This window comes from Triticum urartu, chromosome 1, assembly GCF_003073215.2.
Source record: "Triticum urartu cultivar G1812 chromosome 1, Tu2.1, whole genome shotgun sequence".
NCBI classification, from domain to species: Eukaryota; Viridiplantae; Streptophyta; class Magnoliopsida; order Poales; family Poaceae; genus Triticum; species Triticum urartu.
The window spans coordinates 170887116-170903491 of NC_053022.1; the positions used below are offsets into that span (position 1 = coordinate 170887116).

The 16376-nt window shown below is 40.3% G+C and overlaps 1 pseudogene; it reads left to right on the plus strand.

Moving 5' to 3' along the window:
* Positions 1-16376, plus strand: part of LOC125532786 — a 58969-nt pseudogene that overhangs the window by 40720 nt on the left and 1873 nt on the right.

Consider the following 16376-nt stretch of genomic DNA (forward strand, 5'->3'; position numbering starts at 1 on the left):
GATAGTCGTAGAAGCAATAATTGGCGAGACGACAACGATGCTACGATGGATATCAATGTGTCAAGCCGGTGACGATGGTTATCATGACGATGCTTTGGAGATGGAGATCAAAGGCACAAGATGATGATGTCCATATCATATCACTTATTTTGATTGCATGTGATGTTTATATTTTATGCATCTTATTTTTCTTAGTACGACGGTAACATTATAAGATGATCTCTCACTAAATTTCAAGGTGTAAATGTTCTCCCTGAGTATGCACCGTTGCTACAGTTTGTCGTGCCGAAACACCACGTGATGATCAGGTGTGATAAGCTCTACGTTCACATACAACGGGTGCAAGCCAGTTTTGCACAAGCAGAATACTCAGGTTAAACTTGACGAGCTTAGCATATGCAGATATGGCCTCAGAATATTGAGGCCGAAAGGTCGAGTGTGAATCATATAGTAGATATGATCAACATAGTGATGTTCACCATTGAAAACTTCTCCATCTCACGTGATGATCGGACATGGTTTAGTTGATATGGATCACGTGATCATAGGGATGTCTATCTAAATGGGAGTTCTTAAGTAATATTTTAATTGAACTTTAATTTATCATGAACTTAGTACTTGATAGTATTTTGCATGTCTATGTTGTTGTAGATCAATGACCCGTGCTACCGTTCCTTTGAATTTTAATGCGTTCTTAGAGAAAGCTAAGTTGGAAGATGATGGTAGCAACTACACGGATTGGGTCCGTAACTTGAGGATTATCCTCACTGCCTACTCATATGGAAACAGCGGCGAAATTTCTGATGTTTGAACAATGGGTTTGTTGTGTCAAAGTAGTCCTTCCAAAGAAGGAAATGCACGCTCTCTCGATTGCGATTCAACACCGGAAGGTGCCTCGGAATGGGGCCACGGAACGACAGGCGCTAGCTATTGTGGTGGTGATGGACTAACACGAAAACCAAGATCTTCTCCTTATCATCGGACGAGGAATCGTCTGAGTCACAAAGGAAATTGTGAAGAAAAAAACTCATCGACAGAATCCATTTTGTACCTTGGCAAATTGTCGAACAGTTTGCGGGCGTCGAGGAAGGAGATGGCCGACGAAGGGGGTCGCGCCGCCCTCGGACCAGCTAGCTGCCCTGGCGGCGTGCGACGAGCGTGTTGGTGAGGAACTGGCCGGGGCGGCGATGCGGCTTCTTGGTCGCAGCCGCAACTGTGTCGGGGGAGAGGGGGGGTGAAAAGCTTTCGGTTTCTCGGCGGCAAGATGACGGTGGCGGGCGACATGGGAGGTGGCGACACTAAGATATTGGCGGCAACCGTTAGTTTTGGTGTGTGCAAGGATCTCTATGAATCTTTACTAGCAAAAGAGCCAGTGCGTTGCAACGGGAGAGAAAACATGACACACACTCTTAACTCAAAAACCATCACTCAAGACCACAATAGGTCCATCTCCTTTATTTTTGCGAGGCATCATATTTGTGTTGCCGCTTATCCTCCTTCTCACCCTCGTCGGCGATGGCCTCGGTGTTCACACAAAACGACAAAAAAGTGTGTTGAATATGGTTAATCCTAAGGCGTCTCTCTCTTCCTCTCTCTCTCTTTCTCGCTTTCTCTCACTCTCGCGATGAGAAATCTGTTGTTTTTCCCTACGACATTTTTCAGAGGTATGCATGTGTAGTTATCGATGTTTTCTTTTCCCTATATGGTTATAGTGGGGTGTTTATTTGCAATCTAGATCGCCGCCGGTATGAAAAAAGGATCTTGCGCTATAAATTATAAGTTTGCTTCCATAACAATATTTTAAAAATATTTAATAGGTAAAATTAACATCAAATTTAGATTCCACACATTTTTCTAATAAAATTTCATATATAATATGTTAAAATCGAAGTTACGATTTAAAAGATACATATAATTTAAAAAATCATTTAATTTGATTCAAATATATTTCAAAATAATATTTAAAAATACTTAACAGGTAAAAATAATTCATATTCATATTCTATATATTTTTTTAATCAAATTTCATATATAACATGTTCAAATCGGAGTCACGATTTAAAAGATATGGATGATTTTAAAAATCATTTGTTTGCCTTAAATATGATCCACGGATGAATTACCTAAAACATCAGGGGTTTTTTGAAAAATGTAAAATAACGGTTCGGGTGTTACTTAAATCCGGACGGCGGGTTGATTTCAAGAAAAGACAGGGACTTTTGTGTAAAATATGAAAATAACGATTCATTTTAACTTAAAACAGGACTGCGGGTTGAATTATCTGAAATAGAGAGACTTTTCTGAAAAATGCCATGACGGACGAAAGAAATCTAATTTACTTTATTATTAGATAAAGATAAAGATAAAGATAAAGAAAAGATAGAGATAGAGATGAACGGTTTTGAAGCTGTCTTAGGGTCTCTCTTCGAGAACGGTGTTTTGGCTCCTAGGTGCATATGCACCCATTATCGAAATACATATTTCGAAAAGTTGAAAAATTCGAAACAAAAACCCCACGTGTATATCCGAACATTTTATGTGCGTGCACAAGGTTTCGGTGAAAAACGACGTTTTTTGTGGCTTGTGTAAAAAAGATAAAGAAATGCCTCGTGAATAGTTAAAATGAAGCATCCAAAATTGTCTTTTTTACACAAGTCACAAAAAACATCGTTTTTCACCGAAACCTAAATTATCTTTTTTACACAAGTCACAAAAAACGTCGTTTTTCACCGAAACCTTGTGTACACACATAAAATGTCCGGATATAGATGCAAGATTTTTATTTCGAATTTTTTAACTTTTTGAAATGTGTATTTTGATAATGGATGCATATGGATCTAGGAGCCAAAGGCAATTACCGTCTCTCTTCATAGTTTTGAGGCATGTGTTACTCCGATTGTTGATTAATGATACACGCGGCTTAAAAAGAAAGCACTCCACGTGACCACGGAGTGGACGAAAACATGCGGAAGGGGAAGCCTGACATCCTCTCCTCCGACGCGCGATCACGAACGGCCAGATTTGGATTTCCATGGCGGAATTTCAGTTTTTATAAAAAAAAGGAGCAGCAGAAAGTTCCAAGAAAGGGCTGCCATCGTAGGAGAAAACCCGAGCGACGAGGGCCAGAAAAAGCGAGTGTACCGTTTAATTCTGCTCCTTTCCGCACCCGCACAAGAAAGAAAGCGCCGCCGCTCGACGAGAGAGGGAGATGGCGGCTGACCTCCTCGTCTTTACCCCGCTCCCTCCCTCCACCAGCGTCTGCTTTGATTACCTTCCGTTTCTGTCGTCGCGCAGCGAGAGGAGCACGCCAGCCGCGCGATTGCGAGCTCCCCCCCCCTCCATAAATAGCGCCGGCTTGGCGGGCAGCGGCGGCGCCCGCCTCTACCGGTATTTAACAAAAACTACTACATTTCATAAAAATGTGATAGAAAACTATCACTTTACGATTTTGTGCGGAAACTACTATTTTTGTCCTAATCCGTGGCAAAATACTATCAAGTCTCGAAACTGATCGCTTCACCAGCGCTAAGCACCAAACTAATCAGCCGGTTCCACGTTTCAGGCGCCACGGCTGGTGAAGCACCAAACTAATCAGCCGGTTCCACGTTTCAGGCGCCACGGTGGTCAACCGATGCCTGCCGCGCGTCCGTGGTCGGAAACGGCGTCGTCAGAGAATCTGCATCAAAGGTCCCACGTTTTGGTGCATCGAACGCAAACCGACAACCGCCGTGTCCGACTACGGACGCGCCTTTAACACACGGCGGGCGTCGGTTGGCCACCGTAGCACCTGAAACATGGGACCAGCTAGTCAGTTTGGTGCTTAGCGGGCGTCGGTTGGCCACCGTAGCACCTGAAACGTGGGACCGGCTAGTCAGTTTGGTGCTTAGCGGGCGTCGGTTGGCCACCGTAGCACTTGAAACGTGGGACCGGCTAGTCAGTTTGGTGCTTAGCGCGGACAAGCGACCAATTTCAAGACTTGATAATTTTTTGCCATGAATTAAAACAAAAGTGATAGTTTTCCGTATAAAATCGTAAAATAGTAGTTTTCTGTCACGTTTCTGTGAAATGTGGTAGTTTTTAATTAAATATTCGTAATAGGCACTACTCCCTCCTAAAGTTCTCCTCTTAGATTTTACTCCCCCGTTTCTAAATGCAAGTTTTTTTAGAAATTTTAATATGAACTACGTATATATGTATATAAACGTAGTCTAAAGTTAGATTCGTTTATTTTGCTTCGTATATAGTTTATATTAAAATCTATTTTTTTTAATACTAGTATAGACACAAGTATTCATATACATACGCATACACTTATCCTTATGAACACACACATGCACACCAACACGCATATCCTATCCATATGAGTACCTCTGAAAGACTGAGCCGACATATCATCTTGTGATTTACGAAGTCACCGTAGGCGCCTCATCGTCGACGGAAACGTCTCCTTCCACTGAATCGCCAAAAATCCTGAAATAAATTCAAAAATAAATGCGAGCAATAGGATTTGAACCCTGATAGGCTAGAGATACCATAGTCCCTCTAACCATCCAACTACAAATTGATTCACTAAAAAAACAAAAATGCCACACCTTCGAAAAATACTACTAATCTTACATTTTCCCTAATCTTAACCAATCCTTCCCTAATTTTCAGGGTGGGGAGGCCTGTTATCTAACTAAACAAAGCCACATCGTCCTGTACGTAACTCTTCAAAAAACCTTTGGTAAGTGTAGTAAAGCCCTTAGAAAAGACTTATACTTCCTTTGTAACTAATATAAAAGCATTTAGATTACTAAAGTAGTGCTTTAAACATTTTTATATTTGTTTACGGATGAAGTATTTAGGAACAGGGTATTGATATGTCTTGTCTAAATCGAGACGAGCTTGATGAAGGCGAGCTCTAGATGGGGCCAGCCCATTGCGCCTCTGACCAGAAGCTAGACGCCATATTCCCATCCTTTTTATGTTTTCTGCTTTTTTGTTTTCTATTACTTCATTTATATTTTCAGATATTCCATATTACAAAAGGAACACTTTACATAAAACACTTAGAAAATTGTTAATGGAGTATTTAAAAATACTAAATATGTACAGAAAAAATTAGCATGTAAATAAAAAGTGTATACAAAAAATATAGAACGTGAAATGTGTACAGAAAAATATTGACCACTTACTTAAAAAATGTTAATCCAAGAATTTAAAGAAATGTTAAACAAGTGTTTGAAAAATGTTATTGTAAATTGTGTATATAAAAAATATTGACCATCTAGTCAAAAATATTAAAATTCCATTTGAAACTAGAATTGTGAATTATATCTTAAAAAATGTTAATCCAAGAATTCAAAGAAATGTTAAACAAGTGTTTGAAATTTTTTAAACTTGCATTTGTAAATTATCTATATAACAAATATTGACCATGTAGTCAAAAAATATTAAAATTCCATTTGAAACTATAAATGTGTATTATATATAGTCAAAGAGTTATTTGACCAGTGGGTCCATCGACGACGCCGTCTTCGCTCTGTCACGCCATGCCCTTGCTCGACAGCCCTGTCACCATGTACCTCTGTCGTGCATACCTAATAGACTCGCTATGCCGCCGCCCTCGCCTTGCCTTGCCTCCCGTCCTCCTCGCCGCCGTCCCCATCCAACGAATTCATGGATTCACTCAACGGCGGCTGGCGGCGCGGAAGCTTGCGGGAGCAGTAACTATGGTGCAATATCGAGCAAAAAAAGGAGACGGGGAATGATCATGAGCTCACTGCGGTTCTTCTGGTGCAGACGATGAGATCTAGGAAGCACAACATGCGTCGATTTTGTCGATGGCTTCTGGTGGCCCTAGTCGAGGAACACGACCCGATTCGCCCGGCTTGGGGTAGCTGGAGCCTATTCCTTTGTCTGGGCTGTCGAGGGAGACCAGGTGGAGCTCTGTGGCGCGTTGGTTTGGCGAGTGGTGGCCGCTTTCCATGAAGACGACACCGGCATCATGGTGCTCTTGGGGGTTTCGAGATTGCGGGGAAGAGATGGGAATGGCCATGGGGGAGATGTTGGAAATATGCCTAAGAGGCAATAATAAATTGGTTATTATCATATTTCCTTGTTCATGATAAACGTCTATTATCCATGCTAGAATTGTATTGATCGGAAACTCAGATACATGTGTGAATACATAGATAAATACTGTGTCCTTTGTGACGGCATCGATCATCGTCTGGCCAGGCACACGTGACTTCGTCATGGGGATGCTGGAACACAATAACGAGAAAGAAGAACAAAACCGGTAACGACGATTTCGGTATAGTGAGCATAGTGATGACTCAGGAGGATACGATGCATCTCGGGTTTTATGTAGTATCGTGAAGCAAAGGGACCATCACATGATAACCTAAGGTTCACTCGAATATCATTCGTGTACTCATAGGGACCGATGCAGACATCCACGGTCCTGCTGCTGGTCATTGAACGAATGATTTCATTCATGTCTACGAGTTACCGAACCTACATGGTCACAAGCTTAAGGCAATCATGATCTGCTGAGTGTTAGTAGGTCGGGAGTCATGAGAATATATTTGTGGAGTTAATTCATGAATATTTGAAATAGTTTCGAGAGGATCCGGAAGCGTTTCGGGGTCACCGGAAAGGTTTCAGTGAATATCGGGTAATAGCGGGTATTACCAATACTTCTTATATATATAGTCAAAAAACAATGATAGATTGGATAATTGCCTTCTAGAATATATTTTTTGCACCCATAGACCAACGCTTCTACTTTCACCCCTTCCATATTTGAACAATCCTTTTCGTAAGATGAGTACAACTATCACTCCTATCCAGTTCCATCATGGTTGGGGACCAAGGTATTTATTAGAGATAGCTTCAGTCATAATATTTAGTTCTCAATAGATTTGGGCTTTAACATCAACATTTACGTTTGGAGTAAAAATGATACTACAGCCGTGTTTGTTTCAGCTTCACTTGGATTTTAATCACATGTGAATTCGCTTCAGTGCCAAAGCTGATTCGCACCGAAGTACACTTTGAGATGCTTCAAGAAATTGCACTCAAAATAGCCCAAATCCAGATTCAGCTTTACTAGCAAAGCTGAATTCTCTGATTCAGCTTCACTAGCAAAGCTGAATCATGTCCCATAATCCGAAACAAAACAAGGCCTACATATATCTTTGCTTACCAACTAGCCTGAATTTGTACAATATTCATCTTACACTTCTCTCAACGAGGTTACAATAATTAAATCAGCCTTCATAAGTATTAGGGAATCATCAACAAACAGTCAAACTCTGGAATTTTGGAGCCTCTAGGCGTAAGCACAAATAATATTTCCTTTTTTCAGCTTTCATTCTCTTTACGCGGAGAAAAGATTTAGGTGCCATTGTCTTTTGCATCTGTGGCAAATTCTGTTAATCTTTTTCAACTTTGATGGTAGCATATAAGGACATTTGTGGTGGTGTGTAAGTAGCGTGCAAGTATATTGTCTGTTTCCTTTTATTAGTTTAGACTTTTTTAAATACGCATGGTAGATTCCCTTAATGAAAGCTGCGAGGAACCTTCGCATAACCAAAAAGTGTTTTATTGTCGTCTGTGAGCCGAAGATTTGGGCCAGAATGGACGTCCTCGGAGGATGAGACGAACACGAACAGTCTAGATGAGGATGACGTGGAGCCACGTGTCAGCGGTGTCTGCTCCCGCGCAGCTATATAAAGGAGCACAACTCCAATTCACCCTCCGCATCTTTCATTCGTGCCTGAAGCAGCAACCATGCCCATTGCTAACGAGAGTGGAGTGGTAGAGCAGTTCGAGTTTGCTTTTCTCTCTTGCTTGATGGATTGATTGGTGTGCCTCGCTCCATCGTCAGAGGTGCATATACTTAGCAACAAATTCTCCGGCCACCGACGACACTGTAAGAAATTTAAGCCTCATAGAAATTCTAGAGGATATGATTTTTACATGATTTTTTCCTTTAGAGCCCTTTGGTTCATAGGAATGGATTCCTATTCCTACATAGGATTGGTTCCTATCCTCCACATTTCATAGGAAAATAAAAAAGAGCCTAGACTCAATGGAAAAATTCCTATGGTGTCAACCAAATGACATCTTATTTTCTATTCCTACTCATAGGATTTGACATACATGTCATCTCATTTCCTACAAGATTCCTATTCCTGTGATAATCCTATCCTATGAACCAAAAGAAGCCTTAGGGTTTTAGTCTATTACTATTCCTCTGCGCTTATCCGTAGTGCCGCTCACAGATCATATATCTGAGGCTAGGGGTAGGGACTTTCTTATATTGTTTTTCCAAAGAGTCCACCTCTTATATAGATATAAGATTCCTATTTTTTCCACCAGTTTCCGGGATAGAGTCCAGATCAAATTACCAACCACGATCATATTTGTCTATTAACGGATTCTACCCGTTATGTCTCTGAAACACGCGCTTATGAGCAACGCGCCATAATAGAGTGTAAATTCCTCTAATTATGTAGATCAACATTAGGGCTGTAATCTAACTATACGATCTAGCTCCTTCCAATCATCAGTGTACCCGGGTAGTCTTCCCAATATAACTACTATATTGTATTCTACTGATAATCGACCAGCTTCCTTAAGCATATAACTTAAGTACATTCCAGCAAGTAACAATTCCATGTTAAACATGTAAAGCAATTCCATGTATAAAAACATGTATAATTCCATAATGAGGTATTCCAAATATTAACAATTTCAAGTCATTTGAGTATAGTTGCAGGACACATAATTCCAACATCCCCCACTTGTCCAAAACGATCGTTCAAATATTCGTAACCCCATAGTCTTAACATGCTTACCAAATACCTCATGACTAATAGGCTTAGTCAAGGGTCAGCAACCAGGGTAACACTATGTTGAAAATCTAAAGAAATATATAGTGATACCTTCCCTCAGTATGTTTCCTTGCTGTGACTCTTAAGATCACTAGAGACCTTTAGTTTTCGCCTAATTATTCCAGCATAGCTGTCCTCGGCGCCTCGAGTATTATTTCCTCGAGTGTAATTCCGCCTTTATAGGCACCTCGATTATTTTGTTCCTCAAGTGAAATTTCGCATCAATTGTTTTCCATCACATATATCAACTAGTAAGTGGCATGTGCTTCGCACGTTGATGGCATGCACATTAACTATTCATATTGGCATTTCATCATATAGTATATACAAAATATGCTCCAACTAAAAAAATGCATGATACATATGTAGCAGCTAATTTTTATAGATCAACGTAGCAACTAAATTTTTGTTAGTCGATGTAGCAATTAATTAGAAGTACAATATTGTGCGTGCTGATGCCTGCTTTACTATGTCACGTTAGCCAACCGTGAGTCTTCATTAGGCCTATCAACGTCATATGACTGGGAAGAAAAAAAATCCAATATGGCCCACTTGACTCGTCGGAGCACCCCATTAGCAAATTCACACTCTGCTTTCTGAGACTGCCCTGCAGGCTGCACAGTGCACACGACAATCTACTCTTCTCTGGAATTCTCAAAAAAGGATCTACTCGTCTCTAGAACTCTCCCTTCTCTTCCTTCTCTCCCTAGTCCCTGCTCCTCCCCGCCTCCTTTTATGTTTCTCAGACCCGCTGCAGAACTTCCTCATATCTTCTCTACAACATCCTCTGCTACTATTAGTGCCATCGTTCATGGTATCTGGCCGTCGCTCAATGTACTGTGGCTTAATTACCGAGGTCCCAGGCGGTCGTTGCTACTGTAGTGCACAACTTCTTAGTCCACATCTGGGCCACCATGGTTTTGGCTGATGTTGTGGACCTGCGAGTTCTTCTGCAAAGAAATCACGTCAACATTGGGTTAGACGCTTTAACAAGGTGGGACAGTAAGCAGGGAGGCAACCAGCAAGGCCGTTGAGAAGAAGAGCAGGTACAGGTGCATCTTCCAACCGTTGGATCACGAAATCGACGGCTCATGTTGTAGGGATTTGCCACATCCTGGCCATTGGATATGGAGATCGGACGGTCTACATTTCTAGTTATTCTCACACTATATAGTGGTATAGATAATATGATTAATTCCACATTGAGTCAAATATATGATAACCATGTAGAATAAAATTTCCAAAACCACATAAATATCAAATCCAATCAGTAAATGAAACTCCATAAGCAACCATGTTTTGAAAGAAATTCCTGACTTCGGTCAGTGAACCTGCACCATATTAGTACTTCACAAAAAAAGGATATGCGTACCTGGACTTATTTCTCATCTCGTAGATACAATAATAGCTTCCTCAGTGTGTTTACCTTTAATATAAATTTCAAAACAAGTGACAGGTTGTGATGCACTTTCCACAATCTTATATGATGTGTGAGATTCCCTTAGATGCTCGTTTTTCCTTCCACTGCTTGAATGAAGCATAAATTCCGAAAGCTAAGTTATGATAACATAATGAAGATACATACGAGTTCCAATATCATTTATTATTCCACTTTTCTCAGTAGTTCAAATATAATTCCTCACTGAGTATGATTCCCTTTATCAAAGGTATTTAACAGATTTGCAATTTTCCATAGAGAAACATTTCAAAATATTTTCTATGTATTTCCAATCGTAAAACATAGGATGTTTAAAATGTTCATTTCATATGAAAGTTAAAAGATGACCAAGCTTTCACTTCCATCAATGTGACTATATCATTGCAAACAACAAAACAATATTAACATATACAATAATAATGCAAAATACTTTACACTTACATTTGTAGATGACCGTCTTGCTTCATTTAGAAAACCATATGACCTGCTATTCCATTGATGTGAAGCTTGTTATAAGACCATACGTTAATATACTCAATTAGCAAACCATGTCTTTAGTTCCTCTTTCCCAAAATTCCAGGAGAGAGAGTTTCCACAAGGCATATTTCCCTTTGTGTGAATAATTGAATAACAAGAGTGACATTATAATATTCCAGCGAGCCAAATATCCTTTAAAAAAATCACTTCCAGACAATAGGCTTGCAGTTATTTGGTATGATATTAAGTTCCCAAACTATGCTCTTCCTCATTTGAGTTTATTCCTTCCCTCAATTCTTCCACCCATAGTTAACATTGAAAAAAAACTTCAAGGGATTTAGCGATTCCTCTAAAATTTAGAGTGGCATGCCCCAACAACATACAACTATTATCCAAACATGATATTCCGAGCTAATTCCTCCCACTTATCCTAAGCATGTCATGTTTGGAGTGTCACTTGTAGTTTCTTTGGGGTCAACATTATATTCCAGTATGATTGTCAATAATTCCACCCTTGATCATACAAATAATTGTGTTCCTACTTTCCACCAGTTTTCCTTTTCCGGATAACAAAGGAAACACCCTTTGATCCACTAGAATAACCATGAAAAAAAATCCTGGTGTGCGCTTTGTAATAACTGAGAATTTCATGCCAAAATAGAAGATTTCCTTCCAGTCAACTGATTGTAGTAGATGGAGAATGATATCAACAAATGACAGTATGCAATGCTTCCAAAGAAACAAGGGAGTATACAAGACATTCAAAATCCTCCATTCAATTGTGGAGTGTATGGTATATTATAATGGTGAATAGTTCCATGCTCTCTACATACAAACAATATATTCCTGAAGTGTACTTCCCCCATCAATCAGTTGTTAAAACTATGATATTATTTAATCAACTGATTTTCCACTTCAGTATAACATGTGACCAACACAATAAAACCTTCTGACTTGTATAATAAATGATAAACATAACCATATAAAAGTGTAATCATCGAAGAGTGGGATGAAATAAATAACCTGACCTCTAGTGGGGATGTCCAAAGAAATATCATAAGTATAAAAAAACAAATGTGAAGCCCTTTCATCTCCTTCCACCTTAATAAACAAGGTGTATTAAAAAAATATGCTTCACATGTACCATAGTCCTCTCACTAGAGTTCAAAATTCCAGAATCAATAAGCCTCTTGATCCAGTTCCAAGATATGTGACGATGATGTAGATAATAAGATTCCAAGCATGTGTTCCCATTGTCGATATTCCTCCATATGGAGTTATCTTCGCAAAATATAAACATTATGGTTTGCAAACTTCCAATGGACATCAAGAAAGATAGATCATTGTGTGAAAATCCATACTGCACTAATTTAACTATTGAGCAATATTTCCATTCTTCCTTTTCCAAACAGTGTGTCATAATCAATAGATTCCAAGATATAACAATAAAGCAAATTCGTTCTTACTGAAGTTTCACAGAGTGTCCAATAGCAATAATACCTTTTCTCCACAAGGGAGTTTCATGGCAAAATTTCCAATTCCAAAGTGTATAAGATTTAGCAGCAATGACAAAGCATAGAAATATATATATATATATATATATATATATATATATATATATATAATTTCCTTTGGAACTGTTACCATGTGAACAAAAGCATTCCAGCAATATGAGACATAACCACAATCCAGCTACATGAAAAAATATCCCTGAATAAATAAATATAGTGCAAATATTATCATCAGGCATACCAACAATTGAAGAGAAATTTCCTTGTCCACGGACTGACTCCCAACTTCCTCCACAAACAAGTGATGCTGAGTAATAAGATCTTTTCTAGATGTGCATAATTTCCATGCTATCTTTTCACTGAAGTAATTGCCAGCCCATCCGGGCACTCATGATCTAAGGTCCTTGGATTTCTTTTTTGTACGGACTAGTATTCTTCTGAGGAGTAAATATCATCTCCTTGTCATGAATTGCATGCAATAGATCTGAGAAAAAAATTAATCAGTGATCAAATAAAATGATTAAAACCATGGATGTGTTTGGTGCGTGTAGTCCTTCCAGCAAGCTGGCCGTTGCTTGCAAAAGTTCGTTCCACTTTCGTGTTATTTGCCTTCCTGCATATACCAAAGTACTACACGCCTTCGTATTGAAGCAGTAGAAGCAAAAGTAGTTTCTCTTTTCCTTCAGCTATCCTTGCGAAGTGGCCGTTCAGAGAAGAAGCAGCATGCAGTGTCGGTTATGGCAAAAGTCAACCGGTCGTCGTTTGTCCGATGGGATGCAACGAAACCATCCAGGCGACACATAGTCACGTACAGGAAGCGGTAGGATGGCAAGCTTGTCCACGTCTTCGGTTGTCAACAGGCCGCCGAACACAGCGGAATTTCCTGGCTAGGACCTCAAGCCAGTGATGCAGTCGGGTCGCGTCGGGCGCATCTGAGCGACACTGACATGGAGCAGCGAACCCAACGACGCGAAGGTCTAGTGGCGACCTGGTGGCGAACTCGTCGATGCGGAGGTCACCGGCGGTAGTCCAGCTCGACTCGGCGCAGAACGACGCGGAGTCGACGGAGTGGACTTGGAGCGGCGGCTCCGAGAACCCAATCAAGAAAAAAATCTTACGATTCACAAAGAGAGAGTTAATTTCCTACACGGGGAGAATCTTGCATGGTGTGCCTCGTATATGGGTTGGGTGCATGATTGAGCCACGCACTAGCAGACGACGCGAACTTTGCTTTGACTATTCTGGATCATACGAAGCCTCCAACAACTTGGTGTAATCAGCATGGCGCGAGCGCAAGCTGGCTAGCAGCGCCCGATCGGCGTCAGCCCTAGAGTCGTGCGATGAGGAGGATCCCGAGCGATCTGGAGGAGCAGAGTTTGATCCGGTGGCAGAGTTCGGTCCTGGTGGATCGGCTAGGATCACGGCGGCGGCGTGACCTAAACCTTGCTCAACATACCAATGTAAGAAATTTAAGGTTTTAGTCTACTCTCTATTTCTCTGCGCTCATCCGTGGTGCCGCTCACAAATCGCATATCTGAGGCTAGGGGTAGGGACCTTCTTATATTGTTTTTCCAAAGAGTCCACCTCTTATACAGATATAAGATTCCTAATTTTTTTTTCACTAGTTTCCGGGATAGAGTTCAGATCAAATTATCAACCACGATCATATTTGTCTGTTAACGGATTCTACCCGTTATGTCCCTGGAGCACGCGCTTGTGAGCAACGCACCATAATAGAGTGTAAATTCATCTAATTATGTAGATCAACATTAGGGCTGTAATCTAACTATACGATCTAGCTTCTTCCAATCATCAATGTATCCGGATAGTCTTTCCAATATAACTACTATATTGTATTCCACTGATAATCGACCAGCTTCCTTAAGCATATAACTTAAGTACATTCCAGCAAGTAACAATTCCATGATAAACATGTAAAGCAATTCCATGTATAAAAACATGTATAATTCCATAATGAGGTATTCCAAATATTAACAATTTCAAGTCATTTGAGTATAGTTGCAGGACACATAATTCCAATATCTCCCACTTGTCCAAAACGATCGTTCAAATATTCGTAACCCCATAGTCTTAACATGCTTACCAAATACCTCATGACTAATAGGCTTAGTCAAGGGTCAGCAACCAGGGTAACACTATGTTGAAAATCTAAAGAAATATATAATGATACCTTCCCTCAGTATGTTTCCTTGCTGTGACTCTTAAGATCACTAGAGACATTTAGTTTTCGCCTAATTATTCCAGCATAGATCTCCTCGGCGCCTCGAGTATTATTTCCTCGAGTGTAATTCCGCCTTTATAGGCACCTCGATTATTTTGTTCCTCAAGTGAAATTCCGCATCAATTGTTTTCCATCACATATATCAATAATATGATTAATTCCACATTGAGTCAAATATATGATAACCATGTAGAATAAAATTTCCAAAACCACATAAATATCAAATCCAATCAGTAAATGAAACTCCATAAGCAACCATGTTTTGAAAGAAATTCCTGACTTCGGTCAGTGAACCTGCACCATATTAGTACTTCACAAAAAAAAGGATATGCGTACCTGGACTTATTTCTCATCTCGTAGATACAATAATAGCTTCCTCAATGTGTTTATCTTTAATATAAATTTCAAAACAAGTGACAGGTTGTGATGCACTTTCCACAATCTTATATGATGTGTGAGATTCCCTTAGATGCTCGTCTTTTCTTCCACTGCTTGAATGAAGCATAAATTCCGAAAGCTAAGTTATGATAACATAATGAAGATACATACGAGTTCCAATATCATTTATTATTTCACTTTTCTCATTAGTTCAAATATAATTCCTCACTGAGTATGATTCCCTTTATCAAAGGTATTTAACAAATTTGCAATTTTTCATAGAGAAACATTTCAAAATATTTTCTATGTATTTCCAATCATAAAACATAGGATGTTTAAAATGTTTCTTTCATATGAAAGTTAAAAGATAACCAAGCTTTCACTTTCATCAATGTGACGGCGCATGGTAATCAAACCGGATCCTCAGCTCAATACGTAGGAGCATCGGTGTTAATTGCACTGCTCTGAATCTCTGACGGTGGTTTTCTTGATGTTGTTGTGAGTGAAGGTTGTTCAACTACAGGATCGGCATCCACCTGCTGCAGTCAGAGCATCCCGAGAGCTTACCGGCGAAGAAGGAGATCAACCCAAGGATAACCACATCTCCTTCCAGGTACGTTGTGCGTAGTTAATTTCGATTTGGTTGCGAACACTGCTGCTATGGCTGAGATGGCTAGGATACATCGTCCAGGACTGAAAGATGATAACGGTTGCCTTCCTTCTTTTTCTTGAACATAAGGCTCACATACACTCTCTCTACAAACGCGCACACACCAGCATCCCTACCCTTATAAGTAGACACGGGACCGGTACAACATTTTAAGGTTGACGAAGTCATCACAGGTGTCTCGTGATCGACGGGACCGTCTTCTCCCATTGAACAAATTTGTAACGGTCCTCTTTGTATTGAGAGGAAGGAATTAACTTGCTTGGTGCGTAGGCGAGATAGGTTAGGTTCTCCGTCGTCGTTAGCTGCTCCTTTCTATGCCCGTCACGTTTTATCCAACCCTTGTTGGCACATGCGAGGGTTGCTTTCAGCACACGTGATACAACGTTATGCGGAAGGAACTTGCTCGTCGCGACCCTTAGCCAGACCTCAAAATTAAAACAAGCCAATGATTAGACGAGATACAGTATGTCTTGTAACGAAGGGCGCCAGACCCTGGGGCAGAGGCAGACAACAAACATGGCAGGATGCATGTGTTACACTTACACAGCCGGCAAATTGTGTTCACGTGCACGTCAAAGTGGGTGTGACTGTGCGTCCAGTACTTGCACGTCACATGTTCATACAGTGCGGTTTTATTATCCCACGGTACATACATGCACTTACCGGGTCGCTGTCCACGGTGACAAAGCTAGATAGGCATGAAGAAATGGGCGTAGAAAGTGGGCATTCAATCGTTCGGTGGTACCCATGCTGCGTATAGGAACCGTGAACTGGT